This window comes from Oryctolagus cuniculus, chromosome 1 (assembly GCF_964237555.1).
Source record: "Oryctolagus cuniculus chromosome 1, mOryCun1.1, whole genome shotgun sequence".
Taxonomy (NCBI): domain Eukaryota; kingdom Metazoa; phylum Chordata; class Mammalia; order Lagomorpha; family Leporidae; genus Oryctolagus; species Oryctolagus cuniculus.
In genome coordinates, this window is record NC_091432.1 from 112,353,981 (window position 1) to 112,361,678 (window position 7,698).

The following is a 7,698-nucleotide window of genomic DNA, read 5'->3' on the forward strand; positions in this document are numbered from 1 at the left end:
GGTTTGGAGGGACGTGAGCAGAAATCCAGGTGGCCCCTCGGGTGGAAGCGGATGGGGTCTGCCCGGGGCCCGATGCAGCGTGGGGCGAGGCAGCCGCAGGGCTGTCTGTTGGTGAAGGGGCCCCGCTGGTGTTTAGCATCTGATGGCAGCGGCTTTGTCTCCCCGAGGCCCCTCCAAGTGGCTGCTCTGGAAAGCACTTGCCCCTGTGTGCCGGCTGCACCTGTAAATAAGGCAGAAGATAAAAGAGGCTTTTTCTGCTTTTCACACTGTGACAGGCGCAGCCCGGAAAATTACCTCCGCGCTTCTTGAATAGAAGGAAAAGGCTGGGGCGGGCTGCCGCACCTCAATCAGAGGCACGTTTCTCGCGTTTGAGCCGCCACCGATGGGATAATGAACACATGTTTATCTCTGTCTCTAAACAAAAATGCAGAGAGCCTCGAGTTAGGCAAACTTTCCTTGACGGTGCTTCGAGGAAAAAGCTGAGAGTGGCGGAAACCTCCAGCGACCGACCCCACAGGTGTCGGCAGATAAAGGCTGGGGCTAGCTCCTGCGAGCAGGTGTGCGGCTATGTCTAGGGCTGGACGCGTGTCTGTTGCCTGTATTCAGAGACCTCTGTGTGTCTATCTGTGAAATGGGGGCAGAGGTCCCTATGTGCAGCTTTGCCCTGGGCCAGTGCAGCCGAATGGGAGGCGGTCACCAGGCTTCCACTGTAGCTCAGCGGTCTGTGGAGTGAATGGCTTTCAGCTGCTGGGCGCCCACCCACGGCGTCTGGTCTCCGTGCTCCCTGCCAGGCCCTGCAGCCTCTCCCAGGGACCAGGACTTCCCAGGAGCTTCCTCTGAGCTGTCCGTTTGAGGCCGCCGTTTTGTCTGCCTGTCGGTCCTTCCTCAACTACTGGGAGAAAGACAGCACCTCGTGAGGCCAAGATGCGTGGCAGGTGTAGGTTCTTCCCCCCAACCTTGCACCCAGCACAGGCGCCTGGCACGCGGCAGGGACTCAAAGTGTTTGTGGCTGCATGAATGAGTGGCTGCAGGTGCACAGGCTCCCGCGAGGCAGGACACGGTGGAGTGGGGAGCCCCACGCTGAGAGCTGTGCTATGCATACTCTCCACCCAGGTTCATGAGTGATCACAGAGCGCCTTCCATGGGCAGGGCTGGGCTGGGCATTTGCCCACGTACTCCCAGAAAACCCGGAGCCAGGAAGCTCACCCCTACTTCACAGATTAAGGAAAAGTTTGTGCGACTGCTGTGGTGGATTTGGCTCCTCATCCACCTCAAGGGTTATGATGATGGGACAGGGACAGGGTGGAGAGGCCCCTGGGGGGGTCCCGTCTGGAGTGAGGTGTCCATGGACTAAGGGGGCTGCTTCCACCCAGCTACACGGTGAGGCGACTTCAAGGAAGCTCCCAGGGAGCTGATGGAGGCCCGAGAGCCACAGCTGAGCCACTGTGGCCTCACTGCCCAAGGTGGCAGAGCAGAGAGGGGCAGGTGGCCGCAGATGGCTGGCCTCCTGGAGACTGGTGCTTCAAAGAGGGCTGGTGCAGACCTCACAGAGGGACACAGGGGCCCCGCCATCTTCAGGCCCAGGCCAGAGGAAGGGGCGTGCCCTGTGCCTCAGGACAGGAGTCCCAGCAGGGAGCCCACAGCCAGCCGTGGCAAGAGGAAGACTTTGGCCTTTGGATTCTGCCAGACCCAGAGGACACTGATGCGAGGTCGGGCTTTTGCTTTCTTTTGTTAAAGATTTATTTATTTAATCTATTTGGAAGGCAGTTAAAAAGCCACACACACACACACACACACACACACAGCTTCCATCCACTGATTCACTCAACAAATGGCCACAATGGCCAAAGTAGGACCAAGCCAAAGCCCGGAGCTAGGTGCTCCATCTGGGTCTCCCACATGGGTGGCAGGGGCCCAAGCACTTGATGATCCTCCAGTGCCTTCCCAGGCTCATTAGAGGAGCTGAACTGGAGGCAGAGCAACCGGGACTCTAACAGGCTTGGATGCAAGCGTCACAGGCAAGTTAAGCACAGCACAATGCCAGCCCTCACCGACCCTCCCCCCATCACCACCTAACAAGGCAGGGACCACCTCCTTTCTCCTGCATTCCCATCCTCCCTGACCTGGAGGGCTGGCGTGTTCTCACCTAAGCACACCGGTTGGGGCAGGGGTGGTGTGAGAACAGCTTGCCCTGCCCCCTCCCCAAGGCCCCAGCTCAGCCAGGTCTAAGCTGGGGGTATGGTTTAAGAAGGACCAGAATTGGAGGCTTTGCTGGAAGACTGCCTTGGGCTTTTTAATCTTTAGTCTGAGAGTAACCCCCAGAGCTATGAGGCTGGCCCAAGAGGTCCTCCCAGGACCTGGGAAGAATGTGCTGGAAGGAGCTGCGGCAAGAGTAAGGTGTGACGTTGCTTTCTCTCTGCCCCTATCCGCGTAGCTTCACTACCGACAGGCAGCTCACCTTCGCGTCCTGCTCTGTGCCCCCAGGAAGCAAAGTGGGTGGCGTCACAGCAAGTCCCCAAGATAGGAGCTAAGGTTTCTGGTCTCTAAGTGATGACCGACCCCTCCTATGTCCTAATTCAGAGTTCAGTGAGAGAAGCGGGGAGGGGCTTCGGGTTTCTATTTATTTATTTTTATCTATTTAATTAGAAAAGTCTGGTGGAGGGAAGTTAGGGGGAAATCTCCCATCAGCTGGTTCTCTCCAAATGCCCACATAGCCAGGGCTGGGCTCGGCTGAAACCAGGAGTCACTTAATCTGGGTCTCTCTGGGTGGCGGGGGGCTAAGCACTTGGCAGCCATCACCGCCGCCTCCCAGGGTGCACATTAGCAGGAAGCTGGACTGGAAGTGGAGCCAGGACTTGACCCAGGGACTGCGCTACGGGCTGCAGATGTCCCAAGCCGCACCTTCACTGCCGACCGAATGCCTGCACCATGACTTCTCGTTTCTGCCTAATCAAGATGCAGCACACCCTTAACCTCGTCAGACAGTAAGCCAGACGCCGAGCGAGTTTACAGGGAGAGAGGACCCATCCAGTTCACCTGTTTCTCCCACAGTTCCTCGCCCGGCATCCCCTCCCAGCAGGACAAGGTCGGGAGGGAACCAGCCCTGGGAAGCTCCGCCTTCGAGCTGTGGCTCTATTCCTTTCTGTTCTACTTGAAATGCTCATTTGTAGTTTTATTTTAAACATTTCAAATCCCCAGGCTCTCTGGACACGTGGCTGTCTTCTCATTAGCAGACAGAGAAGACCCCCAACTCATTCAAAGGCCAGAGAAGTCATCTTTGAATTCATTGCAGCTTCACCCCGTGCATTTGCTCCAGAAATTGAGAACTCGCAATGTTTATTTACTGGGTCTGTTGAACTCCTTCCGGGCCACCCCGCCCCGGCGTTCTCCTCCATGGCGGGGAGCCTCTGGGGTGGGGAAAGAAACCAACACAGAGGGGGTCTCGCAGCAGGCTGGCTGTTCACTGAAATGGAAATGTGTTTACGGTGCGAGTTAAAAAACGATTCTGGGCAGGGAAGTTGGCAAAAAGAGATAAAGGGGCTTTGGTTTGAAGCGAGAGTTAAATGATAGTAAAGGTCTAGAGAAGCCATAATCAATAAATATAAAGTTCAACCTCATTGCTTTTGGCTGCTGAGAAGGGCTGAGCCCCGCCCGCCTCCCCCAGGCCTGGGGCTGCAGACTGTGCTGGGGAAGTCTGCAGGCTCCGAGCTCGCTCAGGCTGACAAGGACACACAGCATCCCCGGCCACCCTTGCCCCGTGTGTACCTGGTGGCACGCCACGACGTTCTGCGGCTGCTGGCCCAGCCCAGAGCCTCCCACGTTGGCCGGACAACCCCGTATTCCAGGCAGAATCAACCCTGTAAAAGACCTGCTTACCTTTTCCAAGTGGATGACAGGGACCCAGTTACATGAGCCGACATCTGCTGCCTCCCAGGGTCTGCATTAGCAGAGAGCTGGAGTCAGGAGCCAGGCAGGGTCCCAAGTCCAGGCGCTCTGCTACGGGATGTGGGTAATCTTAATGAGTGTCTTAGCAGCTGGACCAGACACCTCTCGGGAGTCGTGAGCAATGGCATCTGTTTTGGAGGAAAGCGGGGTGATAGATTCACAGAAATGATCTTCAGCCCTCGGGGGTCAGAGAAGGGCAGGTGGCCCCGCTTTCCCCCATCGTAGTGAACCTAGGGCTGTGCACAAGGGGGTGGACGCTGGCCTTGGTGTAGATGTCTAGAGCATCCTGGCAGGGCTCAGAACTGGCTACAGGGATGCCCGGGGCTCCCCTGGCTCACCTCAGGAGTATCTGCAATTCTCTTATCAGGGCAACTATGCATTTGCATATTTTCTGTGCTTCACAATTCTCTTCCTGTTCTCTAAAAGGCTTTGGCTTCCCCCCAGAATGAACCACCGGCCTATCGAGTGCAGCATTGTCTACAAAGTCACCTTCCGCTCAGTAATAGTACAGACCATCAGAGGGTGAGAAGCAGGAGCCTCTGTGTTAGGCGACTCCGTAGCAGCTGGGGCGTCTGGGCCAGCGAGGCGTCGTAGTCCCCTCAGGTGGCTGTCGCAGAAAGTCGCTGTCAACAGCAGAAGTAGATTTCTCACTCTTCTGGAGGCTGGGAAGGCCAAGGGCAAGGTGCTGGCAGGTTGGGTACCTGGTGAGATCCCACTTCCTTCCAGCCATCTTCTCACACGGCAGAGGGGCAAGCGAGCTCTCTGGGGTGTTTGTCATGAGGGCACTAATCTCTGCCCTCCTAACCCAATCACCTTCCAGAGGCCCCCATGTCTGAATACCATCATGCTAGGGGCAGGATTTCAACCTATGAACTTGGGGGGGACATTAGTAAGGGGCGTGATCATCCACCCTACACCCACCCATCTGTCCACCCACCTATCCATCCATCCATTCATCAACTACATTCATCTACGTACCCACTCATCCATCCATCCACCCATCCATGTATGCATCCACACACCAGTCCACCTACGCATCTGTCCCTCCATCCATTACCACCCATTCACACACCCATACCCACACATCCATCCATCTATCCATCCATCCACCCATCCATGCACCCATCAATCCACCCACTCATCCATCTACCGCTTCATCCACCCATCTGTCCACCCATCTATCCATCCATCCATTCGTCAACTATCCATTCATCCACACACCCACCCATCCATCCATCCACCCATCCATTATGCATCCATCCATCCATCCACACACCAGTCTACCTATGCATCCATCCATCCATCCATCCACCACCCATCCATCCACACACCTATCCATCCACCCACCCATCCATGCACCCACCAATCCACTCATCCGTGTATACATCCACCCATCCATGCACCCACTAGTCCACACACCATCCATCTATACTGATTCACCCACCCATCCACCCACCCACGCATGCATCCTGCCATCATTGATGTGTGTCTATTATGCGCCAAAGCTGTGTGAAGTACAGAGGTTTTAGATGCAGATGGCACAGAGAGGTATGTGATAAGAAATGGAACACTGTGGAGTTAAGTTTATAATTGATGCTTTTTTATTATACAAGGGACAGCACCAAGGGGCTCCGGACGGTTTCATAGAGGCTTTGATACTAGAGGTAGATCTTAAACTAAGGCACCCAGATTACTTTTCTGGGATGTCTTTAAAAATCAAGTCAGGGAAGGATCCAGGCGCCCCTCTGGCCACAGGCAGGGCTGCAGCTCTGCAGAGCAGCCTGGCTCTGCAGGGGGGACCCTGAGGGGAGCAAGCGTGCTTGTTTGTGCACGCTCTGGGTTGTGTTTCTGGTGCCTCTTGGGGAGCAGGGAGGATGGGAGGGAACTTGTATTCAATATTCCCAGGCTTCCTGTTTCCCTTGATCCCAAGCAGAGGGGAAGAGAGAAGGAGAGAAAACCTGGCTCTCTGGTGACTGGTGCTTTGGTGGGGAGAGTGGCAGGCTAATGAGTGGAAGGGAGAGAAGCAGCGGGCTGCTGGGCAGGATGTTGGGCAGCTACGCCTGGAGACGGGCAGTGGCCTGGCTGCCCAGAGACTGCGAGCCATAAGCAGTGGTTCTCCTCTCCCCGTTCTGGCCGCCCTCCGGGGAGTGGGTGAGTGGGGATTTGGGTAGTCAGCGCCTCCCTGAATATAGGTCTGAGCCGAGGTGGTAGGGGATGAAGCAGGGCTAAACATGTGCTCCTTTTGATTCGGTTCAGAAGACGTTTCACGGCTATATGCAGGAGGAAAGACATCCGTCTGTGCAGGAGTGTAGAGCTCCGTGGCAGTGTAGACCATTGTAGCAGTGTAGACCACCATGGCAGTGTAGACCACCATGGAGGGGCTCTGCACATTGTAGTTCATACTAACAATAAACAGGGGAAGGACCACCCAGCCCTGAGCAGCCTCAGTGCACAGAAAGGCTGCCAGCTCCCTGGAGGCAGAGCAGCCTTTGCTGTTCTCCCACAGGTGTGTGCATGGGGCCAAGGGGGCGAGACAAAGACTGTTGAAGAGATTATCCAGGGGTCATGGCTCACGGGAATACACAGCTCTAGGAAGCACCGATGGGGGCTGAGAAGGCAGGGAGGTGAGGAAGAGGAAGGGAGCCAACATCCCTCTCGGATCTTGCTGTTTGTGGAGGGGACACGACGGTGTTTGGAAAGAGCAGGCAATCCCCAGACCTGCTGCTGGAGTTGTGCTTCCCCACTTCTAAAGCTCAGTAGCTTTGATGTCTGCTTGATCATCCCAGGAGCCCTGTGAGGGAGGCATTCTTCTTACTCAGCCCTCTTTACAGACGGGAACGCTGAGGCACCAAGAGATTTACTCCCCAGGAGTTGCACAGCCAGCAAGAATCAAGGCACACATCAGACTTTGAAGTCTTCCAGCTCCCCAGCGGACTTGTGCTTTGCAGCCAGGCCATGCCCAGCCCTTAGGGGGTTCTGGGAATCCACAGCTTTCCCAGGTTTCCAGGAAGCCTGGAGAAAAGAGCTGGAAACCTGTGCTTCCATCATGCGAGCTGGCAGAGTGAACGGTGAGTGAGCCAGGGTGTGCGCACGCCGTGCCCTCAGCTAATGCATGGAAGGAAAGTGAAATGTTTAGAAGTCTTTCTAGTTACACAAGGATACATGGCCATTTAAAAACCCCACGCAGGACAGATAGAGCCAAAGTGCCCCCGTCGCACAGCCCCGGTCCCGTTCCCGGTGGTGGCAGGGGTCGGTGTGGGTCCCTGCAGACAGCAGCCTATGCATTTTACATGCACGTACATTTTTGCATAAATGGTAAAATGTGGTACGTATGTTTTGCAATTTGCTCATTTCACCAAAAATATGACTTGGAGATACATTTCAGTTTCACTCTCAAAGGTCACTGCTAAGTGGTACGTGCTATTCCATGATCGATGCGCACACTGACATAGATGCACATGTACACACACAGCCGGCTCTCCTTCCCTGAGGCTCAGCACCTGCGGAGCCAACTGACTGTGCGCTGAAACTGTTCGGAAAAATTGTGTCTGCGCAGAACCCATGCAGACTTTTCCGTCCTGTTGCTGTTCCTTAAGCAATACAATATAGTACACATTTGCATAACATTTACATTGTAATAGGTATTACAGGTAATCTAGAGCTGGTTTAAAGTATGTGGGAGGATTATATGCAAATACTATGCCATTTTATTACATTTACATTTTTTTCAAAAATTTTTTTGTTTGAGAGGCA